At 50.0% G+C, this 22828-nt stretch overlaps 1 long non-coding RNA gene across 4 annotated transcripts in view; it reads right to left on the reverse strand.

The window, feature by feature from the left end:
• Positions 1–323: 323 nt before the first annotated feature.
• Positions 324–22828, reverse strand: part of LOC112987552 (uncharacterized) — a 59303-nt gene continuing 36798 nt past the window's right edge. Inside the window, exons 1-4 of one of the 4 annotated variants that reach the window (XR_010392470.1) lie at positions 13494–15732; positions 5109–5231; positions 2067–2256; positions 324–731 (exon numbers count right to left, since the gene is read on the reverse strand). This is a non-coding gene — a long non-coding RNA (uncharacterized LOC112987552). Of the gene's footprint in view, positions 732–2066; positions 2260–5108; positions 5232–13493; positions 15733–22828 lie in introns of those variants that run through there. The other 3 variants (XR_010392469.1, XR_003260295.2, XR_003260296.2) reach the window with 3 other exon arrangements.

The following is a 22828-nucleotide window of genomic DNA, read 5'->3' on the forward strand; positions in this document are numbered from 1 at the left end:
AAACGAGGTAAAAACAGCTCCGGATATTCTGGAGCTATTCTGGAAAGCCTTGATAATGTCTGCAGGCTTCACAGTCATTAGTTTCATATTACAAATAAATCTCTCTCCTCCGACTGTGGAAGTTCCACGCAAACAACAGGAGAAAGAAATTGTCTGACCCCCTTGTCCGCAAATACTTGCCCGGGAGCAACTCTGCTTTTGTGAGTGGCACCATTCATTTCTGTAGCGTTGCTTACACGAGGAGTTAGTTATGTGCATAACCCTTTGAGAGCTCAATCAATACAGCAGTTATGATTGCAGAGTTTTTGAATAATAAAATAACATTTTCAGCTTGCAGTCTCATTATTTATTTAATCAAAGTGCCTTATGAAAAATTACAAGCTGATTGAAACAGAGTTGCTCATAAATGACCAACAAATGAGATACAACAAAATCTTGTACAAACTGCTGCTAAAATATCTGTGCTGGAGGAAACCTGTTCTGTGCTGCTTTGTATTGCTCATCCACCCAGGAATCCATGCCAGTGTTAAGTCCTTCTGGCATACAAAAAGGTATCAAGCAAGTTCGAGTGAGAGTATGTGCTATTTCTCCCTTTCTCCTGGTCTTTCATGCTTTATGGAGGTTTAATCACATGGTGTTGCTTGAAGAAACTCAACGCGCTAGCAGAGATTCTTTTGTAGAGATGATAGGAAACGCCATCAAACATTCCTTCTCATCTTCCTCTCTCGTTCCTTTAAAAAGCAAATGGAACGTAAACGCCATAATATTCACTGTATCCCTTTGGTTCTTGCCAATTTACTTTAGGTGTGAAAAATGATAAGGGTTTTTGTTTATTTTTAACTGGCTTCAAAAAAATGCATCTATGTCTTTGACTGGAGACGTGAAACGCAAAAAGTAGGAAGGACTCGGCCCAACAATATAGGAGCTGGATGGCAGACTCTAAATTGTACTGCAATTATTTACTGCTTCATTTGAAACAAAAATGTAAAAGCCAGAAAATGCATAGGTGGAAACAGCTGAGAAAACAGTTCCCGGCATGTAAAAGCGGAGCTAATACCCCTCCCGCCTCTGCCGTATCTACCTAGGCTCCAAGCAGGGCCCGTCTCTTCCCCTGTGGAAGCACCCAGCCCGGCACATTGGCATTCCTATCCCAGCTGGCAGCCTCTGGATATGGTTATATAAATAACAGTATATTTTTGGACATGGTAGTTAAAAAAGCTACTTGAAGGCAAATATAGACTGTGTATGGGTTTTTCAATTTAATTTAATAAATTATCTTGGCTCCAGTAATTATTTATTTGAAATAGGAATTTGCTGAGAGGCCTCAAGTCCTTTTAATACTACTTTAATAATGTAACTACGGATTACTGAGTGATACAATTCTCAAGCAAGTTAAAAAAAAGGCATCACTTATTCCATGCAGGTTTTAGAGTGATACTTGCCCTGAATGTACAATTGTTCCATTTGGAAACATCCACCCTTAGCATCTCTGTGAGATGCAGCAAAAGTATCATCTTGTTCTTAAAAAAAAAAAAAAAGACAACCCAAACAGAGAAGCTTTCAGGGATTCAGCCTCTCTTCCTCTCTCCGAGGGAGCAGTTTCTGTCTTGTTAACAATGGATCAGATTCTTCTTATGAAATTGAGCTCATGCCGCCCAAACTGCCTGAGCAATGTCTGGAAAGCATCTCTCTGCGAAATGGATTTGAAGGTTTCACTTGCAAAAGGCTGATGTCCTATTTAGGGATTTCTAAAATGGTTTTCTTAAATTCTTAAAAAAAAAATAGAAGAGCAAAACCTTAGTGCTGTCAAGGCATTTCAATTACATCTTGAAAAAGAAAAAAAAAGCAGCAAGAAATACCTCTCACCTATGTAGTAACACGATGTCTGAGGCTAGTCAAGTCCCAAAGAGCAACGCCGCGAACGGCACTGCCTGGACCCTGGCGACAGGACGGCATCTTTCTCACCCCCCAGCTGGAGGAAGGTGAGCCATCCCGACAGGCACGCCGTCCCCCAGCAACGTGCTCCCTTGCTACTAACTGGCTCAGATTGGGCCATATCCCCTCACCTTCCTCAGCTTCTCTCCAGCTCTTGCTCGTGACCGAAGCCACTCACGACAACTCAGGGTTTTTGTTTTAAGTGAGGCTGGGAATTAGAAGAGCGGGTGGCAGTCTGGCAGCTTGCTGAAAGTCTTCTCCCCAGCGAGCTTCTCCCGGGTACCGACCAAGCCTGGACTGCTGGGATCCACGTGTACCATCCTACTAGAGCAGAAAGAGAGGAAAGAGAAACTCGGGCCTCAATTCTGATCTCACGTGTGAGGCTCTAAATCAGAATTAGTCTACCTGAAAATCAATAGATTTACACCAGAGCAAAATCAGACGTACTCTTCAGTGTCCATGCTCTGCTCTGACCATGAACCTCCCTGGAGGGCCCCAATAAAAGGGCAATTAGTACAAAACCTGGGACTGTTTTTTTCCCGATGACACCTGTTCAGGAGGAACACAGGCCACCGAGCAGCCGCTGGACTGGAAAAAGCGTTGGGTCACTGCAGCCCTGCGCTGGATTTGAGCCAGGAGCTGAAGACTGTCTCATGCTATCAATCCCGCGAGCTGTCCTGCCTCGCACTCGGGAGCGCGTCTGTGGGAACGAGCCGGCCCGCTGCCAGACATATTAATTCTGTGCTGCCAAAAGGCAGGCAGTGCTTCAGCCCCTCTGCAGGGATCTGGCTGTGTGGATCTCAGGCTTTGGGACACAGCTGTATTTGCGAAATTATCAAAGCGGTTGCCAAAAAAATCTATCAAGTGGCCCAAGCAGGTACATTACTTCTGCTCTGCCAAGCTAGGAGCCAAAGCCCTGTCAATTCTCATGAACGTCCTGCACGCTGCACCGCTGCCTGCCGTGGGACCGCCTTACAAAATTGACAGCAGCTTCCCTTCATTATCTTCCAGTGGGAAACTCTCTCATTCTCCAGAAAGGTTTATTCATTAGCATTATTTACTAAGAACTATAGTAAGGCCTTCTTTTCTCTATAGGCTTCTATAGTGTGCTCATCATCTGAGCATTAGCACGTTTTCAGATATGCATTAAGCACCAAGAATAACACAAACCAAAGGCACTCTCACTGTCTCCCCGCAGGGAACACACTATTATATCCTGACATTAGGAAAGGCGGGCCAAGCGACCTGTGGCTGCAGCAGTCTGGGGAACCTAGTGATGGTTCTTCACTGTGGGGCCATCTCGTTCTCTGCTCTCAACCCAGCCCCGGGAAAGGCTGTCTGCGAAACCAGCTGTGCCTAAATGGGGATATTTTTATTGTGTCAGATGAGCAGAGAGGTCAAACATCATCCACCTCCCTTTCTGGGCATTTGAGCTGGAGCAAAACCCTGCAAGAAGAGACACTACTTCCAGCACTTACTGAGGGCTGGCATGTACTGCTACAAGTCCTAATTGAAATCCACCCAATTATCAAAACTGCATACTTTTTGGAGACAGGCCAGTGAGACCATGTTTGGATCCAGATTAGAGCTAAGTTGAAATGCAGGGCTGAGAATTGAAGATGTAATCAAAACAAGGACTCAGATTCAGAGCCGAGCTCTACGGCACGGAAACCGCAGAAGTTCACCAGCCAGCACTGGGGAGGCTCACGACAGCAGGCCTGTGACTTCTGCAGGGAAGAGCTTTCATACGGATCTCACCATATTGACTGCGTTATTAACAGAAGCAGCAGCTTTTCCCAGCAGAAGAGGTTTATGGATAAACAACCATTTTTGTTTTGAAATAATTTTTGCTTCCTTCTTTTCAGTGATAAGTCAACATTTTTTACCATGCTCTGTCAAGCTCTTAATTATTTATATCTGGGGGGAGGGGGAGAGAACCTCAGAGTATTTGTTGATTTGCTTAAGACCATGCAAGAAATTTTCAGTACAGACTGGAAATGAATCCCTTTTTCAAATCCTAAACCAGCTCTCTGTCCACTTTAATGATAACACTATTTTCCTTCTCAAACATAAAAGAAATCAAATTCAAGTTTTATCAGAAACTTACATTGATTTTTTTTCCTTCACCGTGATTTCCTCTTCTACCTAACTGAAGGAAGTTGCATATCGTTTCTGTCAACTCAGCTTAGCAGGATCCCCCAGGCCTACAGGCGCTGTTTGCTTTGAGGCTTCTCCTCCTGCTGTTTCCCTTTAGCTAACCTCGAGATCGGGCTCGAGGCTGTAACACAGCTCCGTCTGCTCCCGGCCCTCCAAAGCTCCCCTCCCTGGTGCATCCTTTCATCCTTAGCTGAGCTCAGCTTGGCTGCGGGGTGATGGAGAGGACAGGTTTGCAGATGAAGAGAAGCATTAGCTTCATGCACTTTGGCACATGAGCACATGGAAAGAGGAGCGCAACTTAAGATGTGATATAGAACAAATAAGAAGGAGATTAAAAGCCAGATTTTCCAAGGGAGCAATTGTTTTCTACGTATTCTAATTGCTAAGTGCTCGAATAAACTTCCCTCATAAGCTAATCTGCCATTAGATTTTTTTATGTGCTTTTAATGAATTAGCAGTAAAGATGCCGGTTTTCACACTCCCTAGGAACGCTGCTACGGCAGGATGGTGGTGCAGAAGTGCGCACCGCTGCCTCGCCCGCTGCAGACCCGCAGAGGGGAAGGCTCCGGCACGGGAAGCAGCGGTGACAGGGTCCAGAACACGAGTGGAATTTCCCTAACTCGCTTGTTTTCCACCTGCCGGGAACCTCCTGCTTTACCTCGCGAAACAGCACAGCTGAGGCTGAGGCCCACGACGCTCCTTTCATTTGAGTGGTGCCTTCTTCCAGCGGAAGCAGATAACCCAGACTGGACGCTGAGAATGAAGCTGCAGTGAATGAAACCTCCCTAACAACTGCATCTCTGCGCCTTTCACAGTTCACTATTGCAAATGGAAGGAAGACTGACAGAAAGGAAGAGTCTGGAAAAACTCATTTCAGCGTTTGGGGACATGTCGGTCTCAAGTGCTTAAATTCTTTAAAACTTGAGAACTGAGGGAAGTATCATTTTTTCCCTCTGCCTTCCCTGATTTCAATCTTTCCTTCGTTGCCAGCGCTCCCAAGCAGCAGCACTTCCTACCTGGAGAGATGCTGATGACATTTTTCAGACCGTGAAGAAAGGAGGCAGTTGTGCCAGGGTCGCTGCACTGCCGCTTCCCGCTGTTATCGCCTCCGTCTGAAGCAACATCGCACCGTCTCCGTGCTGCAAAGCGAAAGAAACTTTCAGTGCACTTAACCCGGGAAAGGCACTGTCAGCTCACATAGAGCATTTGCTAGATGATGGAAAGATCTGAACTGGCACAAGCCTCGCGCTCGCCACTCGCAGATAACCAGAGACAGCGTGTGAAGGGGGAGAGGTCACCTCGTCGCTCCGAAAGGCGCGGAGCAGAGGCGGGCGGCCCATCCATCACTGCGCCGGCGGGTCGCCCGCAGCTGGCAGGGGCCGGCACCGGGGCACGCCACGCTAACGGCCCGCTCCCATATTCAGACAAGGGCTTTCTTTGCGTGCTGACTATTCTCCCGATCTTTCTGCTGTTCAGGTTTCCCGTCCAGTGAAACTGCAGGGAAATTCCTGTGCAGGGAAGGAGAGAGGTCACTGCAGCTCGGATTCGAGGGGAAAAACCCTGCCAGGTTTTCCCCAGGTAGCAGGGAAAAGGACAGGCTGGATGTCCCCCGCTGGGATGAACCAACACTTCTCTGTCAAGTTTGCTAGGACAACATCCTTCTCATCTGTTTAGGATCTACTCCAAAATGTTTACTATTCGCAGCACAAAACCTATACAAAGGGTCAGAAATTTGTTTTGCCTCCCAAAGCTACGGGAGTGGCAGGAACGACATGGCTCGATACATACCACGTGGTCGAGGCCCTCGGATTAAGCAGGAAACTGCAGGCGCTGTGATATTTTTATATTGCCTGCGAGTCGCAAACAGCCCTTGCATGCTCTCCCTCCGCATTCCCTTGCTCAGCATGCCCCTGGGCTCCCGCTCCATCTCCTCTCCCACTGCTTTCGCTTCTGTGCTTGGAACAAATATTTTCTGCATGTTTATATGGTGTTTTTTATGATCCAGTCTTCCACTGGATTCCTAAAGTAAATGAAATATGGCATGGCAGTCATGTACGAGGGTGAAATCCATTTAATACGTATGTAAATCCATCTCCTTGGACAGAAAGTCATACAAATATAGTTAACAGCACATGAAAATCTGTTTACCATACAAGGCATATTTGCTTTCCAGTTCACTGTTCAGAAAGAGAGTCCCTGCAGCTAAATGTAAGATCAGACTAGCGCCTTTTCCCATTCGGAAGCTCCTTTCCAGACATGAAGCAGTCGAGCTTCCCAGGATGGCAGATAGAGTGTCTGGTTATCTATCCACCCATATTTACTCATTTTTTCTCTGCCCATCTGTACGCACACCAGTCTATTCATCCTTCCACACTGTACTATTTGGGTGTAAATCATGGATATCCCGGTGTAAATCAGGAAAAAATATCAGCTTGTGCTACAGAGAAGTAAATGAAGATCGAACTAGATCACTGACTGCATTTTTCACCTCTGCTTTGCTTTGAACTGGCCTGTTTCAAATTTTCACTTCCCTCAAAGAAATCCTGTGAGCTTTTTTTCCTGTAGACTCCAAAGTCTGCTAAGTCTTCTCTCCTAAGCAACTGGCTCGATCGTGATTTTTAAGAAGACTCTGCTGCACATCTACAGTCTGCCAGCACTGGAGAGGCACCACCCTCACTGAGGCAGGCTAAGAAATGGCAAACCCTGGGGTAAAATCCCCACCGACGGATTTAGGCGAAGCTGGACAACTGCAGCAGAGATCCCAGGGCTGCTGCTGGCACCCGGTGCTAACCGCACGCTGCCGGCGCTGCCCCGGAGCTCCGCCACGGCCACGGGAAATGGCGGGATGCAGCTGCAAGGACTCAGATCGGCTGCAGTGACCCGCGAATAGAAAACCTTCAGATGTTTTTTTCTCCTGCTGCTGTTGATGATACCCTTTTACTGGAATAACTCACTGATGCTGACAGATAAGCTTTTAGGATAGTGAAATCTCAGTGACACTTTAAGTGCCCTAAATGACAAAACAAGGACGTGGAAAATTATCCCGCACATGCTTGATAAAACACGTTTGTCAAAAACTTGCATGCTGTTTTTGAATCACGAGCCCCACTAACGACGGGCCAGCTCCTTGCTGCGGGGCTGCCATTACCACCCCGGCCGCCAAAGCTGCTGCCAGGGCTGTCACGGGGCTCGCGCAAAGGCTCTTCGGGGAGCCCGGCCTCCTGCCACCGCCAAGCCGGCGCTATCGGCCCGGGGAAGGAGAGCTCCGAGGTCCCTCCCAAGCCAGGTCCCCCCCGCGGCTGGCGCTCCTGGGGGGACGTTTCATCCCTCATCAGGTGCCTCTGCCGGAGCGGCGGTCCCCGAGACGGAGCCGAGAGGCAGGAGCAGGAGATGGCACAGCCTGATCCTCCTCGCACCCCCGAGTCCCTGCCGGTCCCCATGCGAAACTCGCCATTTATCCGGTCATTAGATCTAATTAAATTCCCACAACTTGGAGTGCTGATGAGTGGTACCACTTCTTCTCACCAATTAAAATGGGGAAGATTAAAAGGTGCCTTGACGCTCTGTCCTTGCTGCGGCTAGCTGTGAGAGTGCAGGAGCAGGAGGAGAAAGCAGAGTACAGGCAGGCAGATGGAAAAGTACACAGAGAGCAAGCAGCCATGCCCTGCACCTACACAAACAGTCTGCGGCAAATAGACGGCTTGCCCCCAAGTTACCACCCAGCGACCAGTGCTGTCCTGCGAGCCTGCTGCACTACATCGAGCAGCGAGAGCTGGGAGCTCCGCGGTTCTGCGAAAGGCCCACACGAAACCCTGAAGCACAGGTACTTGGTCAAAACCCCCGAGCGGGGGGCGAGGAGCAGGCCGCGGCCAGGGCACTTCCTCGGGGCGAGATCCAGCCCCTGCTCGCGAGGCCGCAGCTATCCCGGGTTCCACTGGGAACGAGCCTGAGCTAAAGCCCCCCTCAGAGGGACACTCGTGCTTTTGATCATGCGGTGCAAGCTGAGGACTACGCAAGCTTCCCTGTGCACTGCTGTCCTTTCACTGCACAGAGCCGAGCACGTTTCTAGGACCCGTTTGTTGAGCTAGGCACAAAAGGGAATGCTTATTTCTCCCTTTTCCCACATAACTGAAGCAGGCCCATTGCTGATGTACGCAAAACCCGCTCGATCCCTTCCCCCGGGAGACAGTACCCCAGCTTGGAGATGAGGCTTCCAACACAGACCGGAGGAGACAGAGGCTCCTTCTGGCATACGGGACCCATTGCTTATGCCAGGAAAGCCTGCATCTCAATGCTGTTTTCTGAGTGATGGATGAGAACAAAATGGCTATAAATTGCTGGGTACTGAAGCAATGTTTTATCTGTTGTGCTGAAGGGAGCCACGAATAGTGGGCTTTGTGCTACACGCAGGGCACCGACTGTCAATCAAGTGTCAAGTGACATTGCGAGGGCGAGGTGATGAAGATCAGCAACAAGTGCAAAGTGAGGCATGACTCGGAAGACAGATGCGCGCGGGGCCAGGCCGTTAACTTACACGGGTGGCAGTAAATAAAAGCAGATAACCCCCCCCCGCGCCTGTTGCACAGAAGCGGGCCAAGTCCCTCCTGCTCTAATTAGAGGTGCTGCACGGAATCTACCCCTGGCTACGGTGGTGTTGGAGGAAATGGATGGAGGAGTTGAACAACGGTGTTCCTCTTTGCTAGGGGCGGGGGTGGCCGGGTCACGCAAGACGCTGGTAGTACTGCGGCAAACACCACGTGGGCTGGCAGGCGGCCGGCACCTTCCCAGCAAGGGGGAACAGGCTGATGCAGGGCTGAGACGGGCACGAGGGCCCCGCTGCTCAGGGGGCTGGAGAACGCGCAGCGAGAAAACGGGCAAGAAGCAGCAGCCTGGGCTGGGGAGGGAGCGCAATGTCCTGGAGACAGGGTGCCCGAGCGAGAGGCTCTGCCAGGACAGGCAAGAAATTCATCTGTCTTTCTGTTAGTTAACAAGAAATGCTTTTGGCAACCCAGCTCCTGACATTTCCTTCTCGTAAGGACGCTGTCTTTCATATTTTCTGCGCTCTTGGAGAGCCAGCCAGGGTATAGCTTTAAGGAACAGCAAGAAATAAGGACGAAATCACCTTTGTTCAAAGGGCATGAGCAGCAGAGCTAAAAATCACTTAATCCGCCCGTGCTTTGATTGGTATTAGTCATGCAGACATTGCACCTGCATACACTTGGCCACTTGGGGAGACAACTGGGACGTGTCCCTCCCAACACACAGCCAGTGACAGATCCAGACCCCAGCACTAGCGCGTTAAAAGGGAAAAGAGATTAAGGGGGTGGCAGCGGCAAGACAGACAGGCTGGCAGAGCCTAGAAGAGGAAGTTTTTTGAAAAAGAACGCAATTAGCCTGTGAGCTAAGAGGCATGTAATTCTCTCTCCAGCACCCTACACTGAGGGAGGGTGACCCTAAATGACCGGGGAAACTAACAACCACGTCATGTGAAAAATCAGTGCGTTTTGCTGTCCTAAGCCGAAGATAAAATAGGTGTGTTCAACTCATCCTCTTTACAACAGGAATTCCCTTTCCTAAGCAAGCTCACAAGAACTGTGGCTGTCCCACGCACTAATATTATTTCATCGCTTCCTCTTAATGCCTTTGAGCACTGCTTGTTTCCTGCCTTTTTCACGATTCTCTGGGGACGAGGACAGTCTTTTTGGTTGCCTTTGTGCAGCACACGGCACAGCAGGGCGCTGGCCCCAGCAGCGGCTTCAAGGGCTCTATGGTAATACAAGCAAATAAAGAGCAGTAATAGTGAACCGGCTTGCAGAGTGTATCTATCTTGTGGGAAATTAATTAAGCAATGCAAATGAAGAAATGCAATGATAACGTTAAGTAGCTGCATCCGCTATTCGTATTAAAGCAGCATCTACGGACCACAACCGCAATCGAAGCCTTACCGTGTGAACTCCTACACGGCCACGCGTAAGCGCCGGGCTCCCTCCCCGGTGCCGCACCGGCAGCTCTGCCCAGGAGCAGCGCGTCTGGGCTCGCTGTAGTACCCGGCGCGCTTCCGACGGGGGAGCTCCAGGATCAGCAGAGAGGCCTTCGGCCCTCTGGATGCAGGGCTGCGGCTGGGCACTCTGGAGATGACTTTTACAATATCTTTGGCTTGATACACTATCAATTTTTCCAGATGCCTTTTCAATATCTGTCTACAGCACTGTAGGAAATCACAGTAAGCACTACAGCTCGACCGATGATGATATGGCCACAGAGACAAAGATCCGTGGTCATGATGGGGCGAGCAGTCAGAGATACTGTGCCTACCTGGCCTGCCCTCACAAACTGCAGAATTTTAATCTTTTCAAATGGTCTGAGGGAAGCCCTGGATGACCAGCAAGTCACCTTCTCCTCCAGCAACTTCAGAATGAGCCTCCTACAAATGTTTTATACTCCTGCTAAAATATAACTGCCATGAGATGGAGACTGATGCTTTTGAGTAGCTGTCACCAAAGCTTACTTGCACTCAGGACACAGTGCAAGCCATTCTGCTGCTCATTTTGTACAGTGTTTCTCTATTTAGCGTTTTACCCAGAAGTTAATGTTTTATTCTTTTGCTAAAGTATCACCACAGGAAAGAAAAACATTCTCCACCTCAATTAAAAATTTCAGTATGAGGAAAATTTAATGTTGGCAGAGTTTTCTCCAAAAATACCTAAGAGCAAAGTTTTGGCTAAGGACAACATTAATTTCAGCCTCTGCGAGAGCAGCCTGGGGCCTTACGCGCGCGGCACCGCCGGAGCGCGACGTCCCCCGTGCGGGCTGACTCCTCCCAGGCAGCGCGTGCTGACCTGCGGTCCCTCCCGGGCCTGCACGGCCACGGCACATCTCAGAATAGAAACGGCCACCAAGCATTTCCAAAACAGAAAGTGCAGTTGGTTGAGGCAGCGCTCAACATCTATAAGACTGCTTCTTTTGCCGTAAAGCCAATGTTTTAAGAGTGAACAGACTGATAGATAACGGAACGGCAACAACAGAAGAGACTGTCTACTGGAATCAGGCAGCAAGAAGTACATTCACTCTAAATTATGCTGTAAGAAATGCAGGGCGAAATCCCAACTCTGCTGTAGTACTCAGGGCAATTTCCCACTGGCTTTCATTTGGTCAGAATTTCCCCCTCACGCTGCTTTTTGGGGGATTCAGTCACCTGACCCCAGTGCTCAAGCTGGTCCTGCTGTGCATCCCGCGCGGGAGCCGAGTGCTTCCTGGCCGGCCGCGTAACAGGCGCTCTCGCTGCGAGGAAGAGGAGGGAGGCGAGACTGAGCTGATGCTCTGCAGAAGGCAGCACGCCCCGACGGCAGCCGAGACGCTGTCAGAGACAGCGCTGTCCCTCGATGCTGTGGCAACAACGCCTCGGGGAGCCCCGGCCCCGAAGCTGCTCACCGTGCTCGCGCAGAACCCCCCAGCCAAACGTCATTCAGGCACTTGCAAGGAAGAAAGGCTGCTCTTATTTTAAATTTACATCTCGGCCCTACATTACTATGGATGACTTGTTTACAGCCGTTACTATGGATGACTTGTTTTACAGCCGTTCCTAAAGACCCCAATCTACACAAGTTTTCTGGCGGGCCGAGCGCAGAGCGCACAGGTAGTGAGCAGCAGTCCCTGGCCCCAAGAGCTTGCAACCCAGACAGCCAAAGCAGCCAAAGACAGGAGGGAGGACAGCGCTCTCCAAACTTTGCAGAAGGGAAATGAAGCGCAAAGAGATTAAGTGACCTGCTTAAGGTCACATGGGGAATTTGCAGCAGAGCTCAGAATTGAACTGAGATCTCCAGGGTCCTCATCTATTTCTTTAACCACAAGATCTTCCTTCCTCTTTCCCTTTAGATAGCCAAGTTAAAAATAAAACTGTTTCATTTCCATTTAGCAGAAATGTGACTTTGCAGCACAGAAGTCTATCCTGCTAACTGCCTGGACTGCAGCATCACTAAGATGTTATCTGTTACCTCTCTGCACTGCTCTCTTTCCCTGTATGTTTTAAGGGATGTGTGTCTGTGTTTATGTATGATTTTGTGTGTGCATGCGTGCGTGCGTGCGTGTGTGTGTGTATTAATTAGGTTACATGGCACTTTCTCCCCACAGTTAAAGGGGAGGCATCTCCCAGGCCACTTTGAGGTGAACCCCTGCTGGTCAAGAGAAACTTTTCATCGTCGGCCTGTGTTCTGCCGCACCTATCCATACTGCTCACTTCAGTCGGAATACAACTCCTCCTGGTAATGAAGGAGAAGAGGCCTTTCAGCATTTTGTGCTGTCGCACACACAGTCTGCCTGTGCTAGGGGTGCGAGGGAGCAGACTGTTCGCCTCCTCACGGCTCCGAGATAGGGAGAACGAGATCGTGCAGGCTTTGATTGCTCGGTTTAATCCATACTGGGAAGCTGGACATGAGCGCCCTTTGGGGATCGTTGTGGCCAGCTGCAACTTCATGCTGACATTGTTAAGGAAACAATAAGCTTTGATTGCTGTGAGCCCAATTAAGTGTCCTCCAACATACAAGGGTAGGTACGTGTTACGTGTACCACTGTCTCCCATGGGATAGAGTTCTCCATGCCCAGAAATCCCTTCTGAGGGCTTGGTATTTAGCTGTACTTCCCCCATGAGCTGCAGCTATGTTAGATCTCACTGCAAACAGGCAAGCTCTCCCGGACTTGAGCTTGTTTGTGGGGCAGCTGCCAAGCCCTCGTCTTGGATGGGATATGTCTGAACTGATATCTGCAATAAGCCTTCAAAGAACCCCCAGGACTGGAGAACAGCTGTTAGAAGGCTCCTGTGCTTTGCCTGCTGCTTATCCAGACAATTTGTATTATCTCATTGTCCCCCTGAGTTTGGCAACCTGTTGTGTCCTCCTGTTGTCTGCTGTCTGCTGAGTAAGATCTTTGGGGCAGGATTTGTCTTTTTGCCAGGGCTGCCTGACTGGGAGCTCCCCTCACTGACAGTACCGTAGCAGAGAAAACAAGAGAGAAGCATGATGTACGGGGAAAGGCTGAAGGACAAAAATACGGCTTGGCTAAAAAGAGAGACAGTACCAGCCATCGTGTGTTCCTGCCTGGACAAACTAACCTTAACGGCAGGTGGGAAGGAAGCAAAAGATGTACGTGCGTGCAGAGCACAGACATCACGCACTCTCAAAGGAGGCCTGGACAGAGCGTGAGGTTGGAGACCAGGAGCTTTCCTCAATCAGTCTGCTCTCTAATCAGCATTACTCTTACGATATCATGCACTCCTACAGCGCTGTGAACACCAAGCTGCCGAGGACAGGGCTACACAGAGTGCAGCATATGCAGTCTATCAACAGATCTCGCATGAAAAATACATGAGTCCATTTAAGGCAGGTGTAAAGGCTGCAAGATTTTACCTGCAAGTCATATCTTTAAACACCTCTGCATTGTCCCTGCATGAGTTTCGATATTCAAGCCTCTGCTTGCAAGCAGAGCCCAAAAATAACAACCAAACCCACTCAGCCAAGCGATGCCATGAGCCTTGAGCTGCCGGCTCTCTAATGGGCTCACTGCTGTTGCTGCAGCTGGTCTTGAGGTGTCTCCCAAATACAAATAGCTGCAGAGCTACGAACAAAATGAGAGTGAAGAAAAGCAGGTCTGATTCTTTTTAGGAACCATGTCGATGAAGCTAGGATTGAAATACTATTCAGAGCCCACAGGTTTCTCTTTGGTAGTTATTTTAAGGATGCAGAACTCCTCTGGTCAAACGGAGGTATTAAAGGTACATATTATCCTTACAGGTATAATCCTCTTGTTTCAAAACGGGATGAGAATCTCCTACAGAAATGAGTATTGTTTTGTTCTGCCTTTGCAAAGCGGAGCAAAAGAAAGAAGCTGTGGCTGTACCTCTCTGTGTTGCGCAGGCGTTTGCACGAGCCTGGGACTTTTGGCACGTGTCAGTGCAAAAGGCAAACGTCCCACTTGTTTGATGCTCACGTGATCTGTGTCAAATGCTTTGCCTTTTTACTCCCGCCTTCTCCCCCACCTTAGGCACGGACACAGGGCAGCAGCGCACATTTGGGAGCATCTCGTCAGTCTGCGAGTCCGCCGGGCCCAGGCCCCAGGGCCGCACGCTGCTGCGGTGGATCATTCCCTCCGCACCAGGGCCAAAGAGGAGCAATGCCCCCCTGCAGCACCCAGACACGGAGTGTGGCCCCTCCTCCACCTGAAGCAGGAACCCAGTGTGTGCAGACCAAAGGCAGAAGTCCACAGGAGCCCCGCGCCCCTGGCCTGCAGGACTGGGGGGCTTTGCCCCTCTCGCTGCTTGAGGCATCCCTGCGGCGTGACCGGGGCAGAAGTGACAGGTGAATGTACAGGCCAGAAGTCCGGCTGCAAGGATGGAGAGAGAGCAAACCACGTGGATAGTCTCTGTTCTGCCTGGATACTGCCAGAGGGAGAGAGAAATCCCTAGTAATCCTTTACAAGAATGTCTTGTTCTTGCAGTTAGTGAAAGGTTCTGGGCAGATAACCCGGGCGACTGAAGCCCTCTGTGCACCCGCACAGGCAGTCGGCGGATGAGCTTCTCGCACCTTGCTACAGTGACTGACCCGCTTCTGCCGAGTCCAGATGCTGCCCTCTATTTCAGCAAGGGCCCTTTGCCGCCCAGCATTTCCTATGCTACTGCAAATGCTGGGTGCAAAGAGAGGCTCTGCTTTCTCTGGAGATGCCAAGAGTTTTTCCTTGCACCCAGGGCAGTGACAACATGATGGGCAATGAAAGGAAAACCACCCTCTTCTCTTTTATCTGCAGGCACATGCACCTTCAATATTTAATGAAATCCAGATGCTTAATAATAGATGGGAAGCATGTTTACACAGAGTTTCCGAGCACTGTAGATACAGAACAGCACCTCCAGGACCTGTTTTTAGCTCACTCTTACGCTTCGCCGCCAGTAGCTGGTTTGCTGAACAGACTCTCCCCGGCAGCTGCGCTGCTCCCGGATGCGCTGCATGCAAAGCACAGCCTCCGCCGGGCCCGTGCCGGGGAGCGCGCTCCTCCCTGCCCGGCCAGAGGAACGCAGGGCCCACGGGGCCTGCACATGATCACGGCGTGTACAGAGGACACAGAGGGCAAAGACACTTCTGCTGCTCCCTTTCCTTACTGCCTTGCTCTCCTAAGGGGTGTGACAGCACAGCAGTGACAGCCAAAGACTGCCCCAAACGTCTGTGCTGGAAGCTCTCTCCTGGAAATAGAGGCCTGAAGGCAACTGGCATCCGTGCTGCCTTGCATGCTCTTGTCTCCCGCAGGTCACGCTCCTCCCTGCGGCCAGCGCGCCGGCTACCCACCTGCGGTGAGGTTGCCAAGCCTTCCTGCGGCCCCGGGCCTGCAGCACTGCTGCTCATCACGGGGGAAGCGCGCCGGGGGCAAAGCCTGCCCCAGCTGCTTGGAATACACTGCCATGGCCGTCTCGGTGAATGCGTAGTAAAAGGAAGAGCTTTGAGAAGAGTGACTGCATGCGGAGTGCCGCCTGGCCGGCGACGATGGCCAAGACACAGGCGACAGCGGAGGGGAACCTCCCATCAGGGGCTCTGCTCTGCTGGCCTGCTGCTCACGGAGGAAGTGAGCTGCAGCAAGTCTACGGGAGAGGAGGACTTGCCTCCTCGCAGGCGAGGCCCCCCCGGCAATCCGCTCCTGCCTATCATTACGCCGGGAAAGGAACAGTGACAGAGCTGTGGGATGCGCTTTCTGCCAAAATATTTAACGAGAAGGTGGGAGTGGTGGCAGCTCTACGAAACGTGGACTCCGACTCGCAGGATGTTTGCCTGGAGCTGAGAGGAAGCACCGTCCCCTCCTGTTCTGCAGGCACCACGGCTTCTCCGCTACAAGCCACAAGACGACCCAGCACTCTCCCTTCTGCTGAGAGTGGCAAACTGGGAGCAGCTCAGCAAGAGAAACAGCTATGCTTGAGCCATTTGTTTAAGGGACCGTTCATCTCAGAACGTGGTGATTTATCTCCCAGGCTTTTTAAAATGAATATATCATCTCTGACTTTTCAGCTCTATCCTCCAGTATGGCATTTAACCCGTGTCTGGTGCCTCTTCTCCTTTCCTCTCCTCCCTGCTCCCTCTTTGCACAGCAGAGAGCTGCCTCGGGAACATGAGGAATGCATGTTTTGATCTTCCCAACGAAAGGGGATTCCCTCTATTAGCAGAAGGGTGGCTACCTTAGCAGCTGACAACGGAAAGGTTTTGCATTGCTTGCGGGGTTTCTCCCCCCTCTTCATTTTATATCCCCCAGAGCAGCCTAACCAGCAAAGCACCCACAACACCTCTCCATGCATTTCTTCCCATTGCCAAAGCAGCCTTCGCCCTCACGGAGAGCAGCACTGCCCCTCTGGGGCTCCCCTGAGCGGTGGGCAGTGCTCCACTGACAGCTCTCCACAGCAATTCGAAAATGCAGGTACAGCGCCCAGCCAACACCGGAGCCTACAGCTCTGCAACGACGTGCCCTAAAGAAATCTGCTTCGGATATAATCTTATTTGTAACTCACAAACACAAGGATCCACCTAGTCAAATATCACAGGCAGCTTTTAAAAAGCTCTGAGTAATTTTATAATCATCAATAATATGAGTAGATAAACTAGGGCTAATCACATCACCCGCTTCAGAACAAAAGGTTATCAGTAAAAAAGATGAGGGGAAATGTATTCCTTTCATGTGGAGCTTCCCAGAATTAGCCGGGAGTGTTACGTACTTGTGCGATAGCCTGGGAATCACTGAGGTGTGGATGAGGAAGGATGCTGCGCTGCTCTGCTCGGGCATGCCCGGCCACACCAGGATCTCCAAACGCTTTGTGAGGGACCATTATCTAATGATGAAGTGGGGCCATCCAGCGGGCGCTTTTAACCCCTGCATCGAATTCCCAGGGGAATACTGCAAATACGGCTTTTCTTGATTTTCCAGGTACTTATTAAACACAGCTGCAGTGCTCAGTGGATGCCAAAAGCACTGATGCTGCCTTAGCACGCAAGGGTTCAGAGCAAGCCCTCCCACCACGCGACATCTCTTTGGCTCCCGACTCACAGGAGCAATGACGGGAGCTAGAGCCAGCTGAAGAGCTTTAAGATGAGCTCAAACAAAGTCTTTCTAGAAATCACCTCTCTCTAATGGACCAGCTGTAATTCCAGACAGCAAAAATGCAGACAATATATTTTGGGACAATTATTTCTCCTTCCAGACAAAGTCCCTCGGCCTGGGGTCTTCATCATATCCTCTGATGTGTGTTCCGGTAGCCCTGAGATACTCTACCTGGACCAGGTCTTAATACATAATTATATGCCATTAGCAAAGAGAACAACATGACAACTGCTCTGGATAATCACACAGAGCACACTTTCTGCCAGTCTCCTAGATACCATAGACACACAAGTATTGGTCCCATTTTTAGGAGGGAATATTTTGGAAGAATTGTTTAAACCCAGTAATACAAATTTCAGATATACAACCTTGGTCTCACAGAGCTCAAATGAAAACCAAAGGGAAAATCCTCTGCAAAGCCCAATCAACCGGTATGATTTTTTATAACCTAATTAAAAGAAGATTTATCACAGCAAAAAAAGGAAGCCAATCTACAGAAAATTTACATGCACGCTCTCAGCTTGTCCCCTCGACAGTGTGGGCACCGAGTTTGGGATGGATTATGTAGTTGCATGTTCACCATGGAAAACCACGGAACAGTTTCTCCTTCTGAGAGCATCCAGTCTCATAGCAAGAAGAAAAGATTAAGGATGCCAACGCAGTCTAGACATGACGGATCACAACCATTCAGACTTCACTGTTTGCTGGGAACAGATAAGCGGGGGAACGTGGCCTTGAGAGTCAGACCCCGCGGGGCTCTGCCAGGAAAGACGCAGAACCACAGAGGCAGCTGGAGGGGGGGGAGAGAGAGAGGCCATGGGTTTGAAGGGACAGCTGCCTTTCAGCCTGAAAGAAGTGCAGAATTCATTGAAAGTTTCTAGACCTTTGCAAAGCGATAGCAAACAAGTTCAAGTTTACTTCTAATTAAAGCAAACTACCTGTTATCCAGTTGATAGAAACAGAGTAAGAACTACAAATGTAGATTAGTTCCCAGAATTTTGTGTTTTAATTTACAATTACCTTTGCTTTAAAGATGATCCTTTGCCCAGGGCATTCTTGTAACAGGGACATTGCTAGAATAAGCCAGACCAGGCCTTCACAGATAGCCGACTGTCTTGCCTTTTGCACCAACTAGCATCAGATGCTCCACAAGAAGCATTTTGATCTTAAGGTCAGAAGGGACCATTTCGAGCATTTAATCTGACCTTCTGCATAACACATTGGCCAAAAAAATATACCAAGCAATTCCTGCATTGAGCCCTGTGGCTTCTGCCTGAGTTATAGCAGATCTTTCAAATGGATATCTACTGTTGATTTAAAGACTTCAAGAATCTGCCCTGCCATCCCTAGGTAAACTGTTCTCATGTTTTATGACCTTAGTGCTAAGCGTTTGTACCATATTTCTAGTCTGAATTCGTCTAACTTCCATTTCTCATCACTAGATACAGTTTTGTCTTTCCCTGTTCTGTTAAAGAGCCATCTACGATCAGAAATCTCTTTTCCTTTTAGGTGGCTGTAGAAGAGGAAAGTGGCCCCATAGCAAACAATTACAGAACAACTTGCCCGTTTCTTTTCTTTTCTTCTTCCAAGTCATTTTCCAACACAGAAGATGAGTTAGACTTTTCCAGAGCTATTCCTCACTGCTTTCTGGAAATGGTGCTTAGCATTACAATTTCACCATGCAAAGACCACCAAATCACAGGAGGTGACATGTGAAGACCCTACTCCTGAAGCTGAGGCTGTCCCTGCAAATTCTTGTCAGAGACCCAAGCACCGCAGACCCTCCTGGCTCACTCCTCTCAGGACTTCCAGGGCCCTTCTCCTCTGTCCTCCTGATAACACGACTAGGTTTTATTCCCCCATGATGGCAAGATCAGTGGCATGCAGAATGCCGCAAGACACTGTAAGGACAGTCAGGAGGTCAGTCCTCAGCTCACCATGGGTCTGATATGGAGTCATTCTGCTGACTGCCACGGGATTAGGTCAGACCCAGTATCCTCCCTGGGTGATACGGCTTCGGCACTGGTGCTCCCTTGCGGCAGTGCTGATGTGTGAAAATAGCACAATACATAAGCGGTGTTCTGCAAGCACCCAGGTCCCACCCCGTGCCTCTAAAGCCCGGCCTTGCCTGCCCCACACGCGCTTAGTGATTTCATTTGCTGGGTCACACTTCTCCAACTCCTTTCCTCTGAAGTATTTTTCAAACTGAAGAATGACACTGTCAACCAGCCCCTGGTGAATAAAAAACCCAAACAACAAAAACCTTCCTAGGTGCTCTGAGTCCCAAGGACAAGGCTGACTGCTGCCAAGGTCGCATGCATGATGATATTCATCTTCATTCTTCACCATCACCATATAGTCTTAGTGAGCTGCCTAGGAGAAGTGAGCTATTTCCGGGCTGTGCATTTTTAAAGGATGAGGGAGCACAGAATGGTTCAATAGGAGATTGCTTCGTAAGACAATGGCTGAGCTGATAATGCCAGCTAAGTCATACCACTGGGGACCTTTCACAATTTTAAGATCCAATCAACTTTAAAATATTACTGTCTCAGACAGGCTGTGAGTCTTGGAATAGAAAACAAGCGATCCTGTTTTATTTACAGAAAAAAGCATGTTCTCCCTTTCCTCACCCACACATTGAAATATTAATAGCGTCCGTGTGTGTTGCTGTGTTAACATTGCATTTCCAGAACTCAGTCTGTACAACCTCTGGTCCAGACATTTAATACTCTGCTATGAGCCGCACACAAGAAGCTAATCAGCTGAAGAAGGTAGGGACAGCAAGGACAAGGAAGAACTGCTCCAGGGAAAGGCTGCGACCAAAGTGGTCCGCATCTTACTGCCTCCCCCTTCCAAACAGCGGATCCTTCCTCTGACTCCAGGCTGAGCCTCTATCCACCTTCCTGATGGCCAGATGCCACAGCACTGGCGTGGCTTGTCTGGGGACGACGCGGTACGTCAGCCAGCACAACGCTAGTGCTCTGCGTGGGCCAGGCTGGCTGCTAGAGAGCTCACACAAATGAGCTTTGTATTTGGATTTGTATAGATTCATTTCAGTAGTTTACATGGCCTGCCTTGTAGTGGCTGATCCAGCATCAGTAGCTGCACGTTATTTGATATTAGCTGCTCTGTCTGTCCGAGGTGCTGTATACACGCAGGCATTCCAATCGGTGAACAACAAGAGAGCAGATTCGAAGACTGCAATCTTGGTTCAGTGAATCTGTTTGGAAATGCCAAAATACTAGTGCGTATCCGGCCTTCTTCACCCCTCTTAATTACCATGCTACCACGCAAGAGTCAAGCCTTGCTTGCAGAAGTCTGACCTAGGAACAGTCACACAATAGCAACCCCATTTTTGTGTGTCCACTGTATCATGCTGAAATCTCCCATCTGTTGCCTATCTGCTGCCATGGTGTTATACAGCACAGGAGGCTCTTTTGCCATGAATCTGTGCACTATACACCTCTGTTACTAACCTGAAATGCTTCTGTGACGCATCATTATTTTGCCTTACTCAGTAGCCACAGTGGGAAGGCAGTAGCGATGACAGCATTATATATTTTATCATAAAAATAAAAGCAACAACTACCAAAAATTCCTAATAAAAATATGTTCCTCTTCGTGGTGCAGAGCGAGAGTTAAACACTGTGTAACATAAAGCAATTTGTAGCACAGCACAGGCTGTCATGCAAACGTCCCCAAAGTGCCCCATGAAAAAGTCAATAACATCAATAAAATCAACAACAAATAAAAAGCAGCCTGGCTTGGCTGCAAGCTCTGTTCTAAGGGAAACATTTCAGCTGCCTTTTAACAAGCTTAGTGAAGGGAGCATCCCCATGAGCCGGAGCGGGGGGAGGAGGACAAGCGCTCTGCTGCGAGAAGCGTGCTACAATGAAAATTAATAAATAAACGCATACAAAGGAGTGTCACCTCCTGCCTTTTCTCAGAACCAACCTGAAACTCCAGACTGCGAGACTCGAGCAACACACCGGCTTCCTCAGGGTCTTACTGTTACCGTCTGATATTTAGTAGCACAGTAACTTCCAAAGGGCCCAAGTCAGTCCAGATGCCTCTAGATGCTATTGTAATACAAGCAGTAAGTAAGGGCTGCTGTTGTGATCTACTGCTTTCTACTGTGGTTTAAAAAACGTCTACTAAAGCTCTATCTTCTGTACGGCATCCCACTCCTGCGCCTTCAGGACGGGTGTTCGGGTAAGGAGGATCCGTGCAGAGGCCAGAGCAATAAGCGGACCGTCTTGCAAAAGCAGCTCATGCCTCAAAGGCCCCTGCAGCGAGCACCGGGAACGGCCTGCCTACAGCAAGGTCCTGGCAACACACACAAAAACACCCTGCTCACAGACGACCCCCGAGCTCCTAATGAGACCGTACTAGAAAGGCCTGAGCTGGGGGGGCCGCGACATACCCTTCATTGCCTGGGACGTGAACCAGCATTCGCCTTTGACGCAGGACAGACCCCAGAGAATACAAGGGTAAGAGCACGAACGTGCAGGGGGGCTGGAGAAGCCCCAGGAGGGCTCAAATGCACACAAACTCCCCTATGGAGAAAGCAGGAGGCCTGCCTGTGCCCTGCAACGGCCTGCCAGACGCAGCTCTGGCAGAACAGGGGCTGAGCGGGCAGGTTATTCTGCTGCTGGCCTGCGCCGACCCTCCGGAGGGTAACGAAGGCTCGCTCGAGTCAGAACAGCTCCTGGCTGGCCTCAAAGCGGAGCGGCTTAATCCCGGCAGCCCAAGGCATGTGTCCTACATAACACAAGAGCTCTGTCCATCACTGTCTAGCACAGCTCTGGACAACTCTCTAAGCAGCACAGCGCACAAGAAGCTGGAAGCAGGGCTGCACCTCTGGAGCTACTGCCCTGCAGCCCCGAGCCGAGGATGGGAGCGACCACAGGGCCTGAGCGTTCGCCTCTGTCAGGAGGTGGTGACATCCTCCACGGGAGCAGGCCTGGGACACACGCGGTCTCCTGGGACATCCAGAGCCCCCGACGCGCCTGACAAGCACATCGCTGTCGTTAAAAGCCATCACCCTACCACCTCCGTGCCGTGGCCTGACCAAAGCCCACCCCGAGCGGTATCGGAGAGGGGAGCTGAAGCCAGCCACCGCGCTGCGAGGAAGTGTCTGAACCGTGCAGAGGTAAACGCGGAGCAGGGCGAGAGCCAAGCACGGCAGCACAAGGCAGAGGTGCTGCACAACGCTACAAGAGAAGAAAGAGGATCAGGCTTTGGCGGCAACACGAGCGAGCCGGGAAGAGCCACAGCCAGGGAGACGCCCAGAGAGGAGCACAAGGCCCCCAGCCCCGCGCGCTTTGCACAGCTGGACCAGAAAATCTTGAGATCTTACGGTTCATTTCACTCTTCCACTGCAGTGCAAATGGGTGAAGCTGAGAAAGAAAATATTTATGGCGAATATCTGCAAGCTGATTTCAGCGTCTAAGCCAGCGCCTGGAAAGGTCTGCTAGGGAAAGCCGGGTCACACAGGGCACTGACAGATGATGAGCAGGGAGCACAGCCGCCAGGGCAGGGGCTTGCAGCTGCTGCAGTCTCACGAGTCTTTCAGTGCAACACTTTCATAACCTCCAGACATGCAGGAGTATCG

This window comes from Dromaius novaehollandiae, chromosome 21 (genome assembly GCF_036370855.1).
Source record: "Dromaius novaehollandiae isolate bDroNov1 chromosome 21, bDroNov1.hap1, whole genome shotgun sequence".
Lineage (NCBI taxonomy): Eukaryota > Metazoa > Chordata > Aves > Casuariiformes > Dromaiidae > Dromaius > Dromaius novaehollandiae.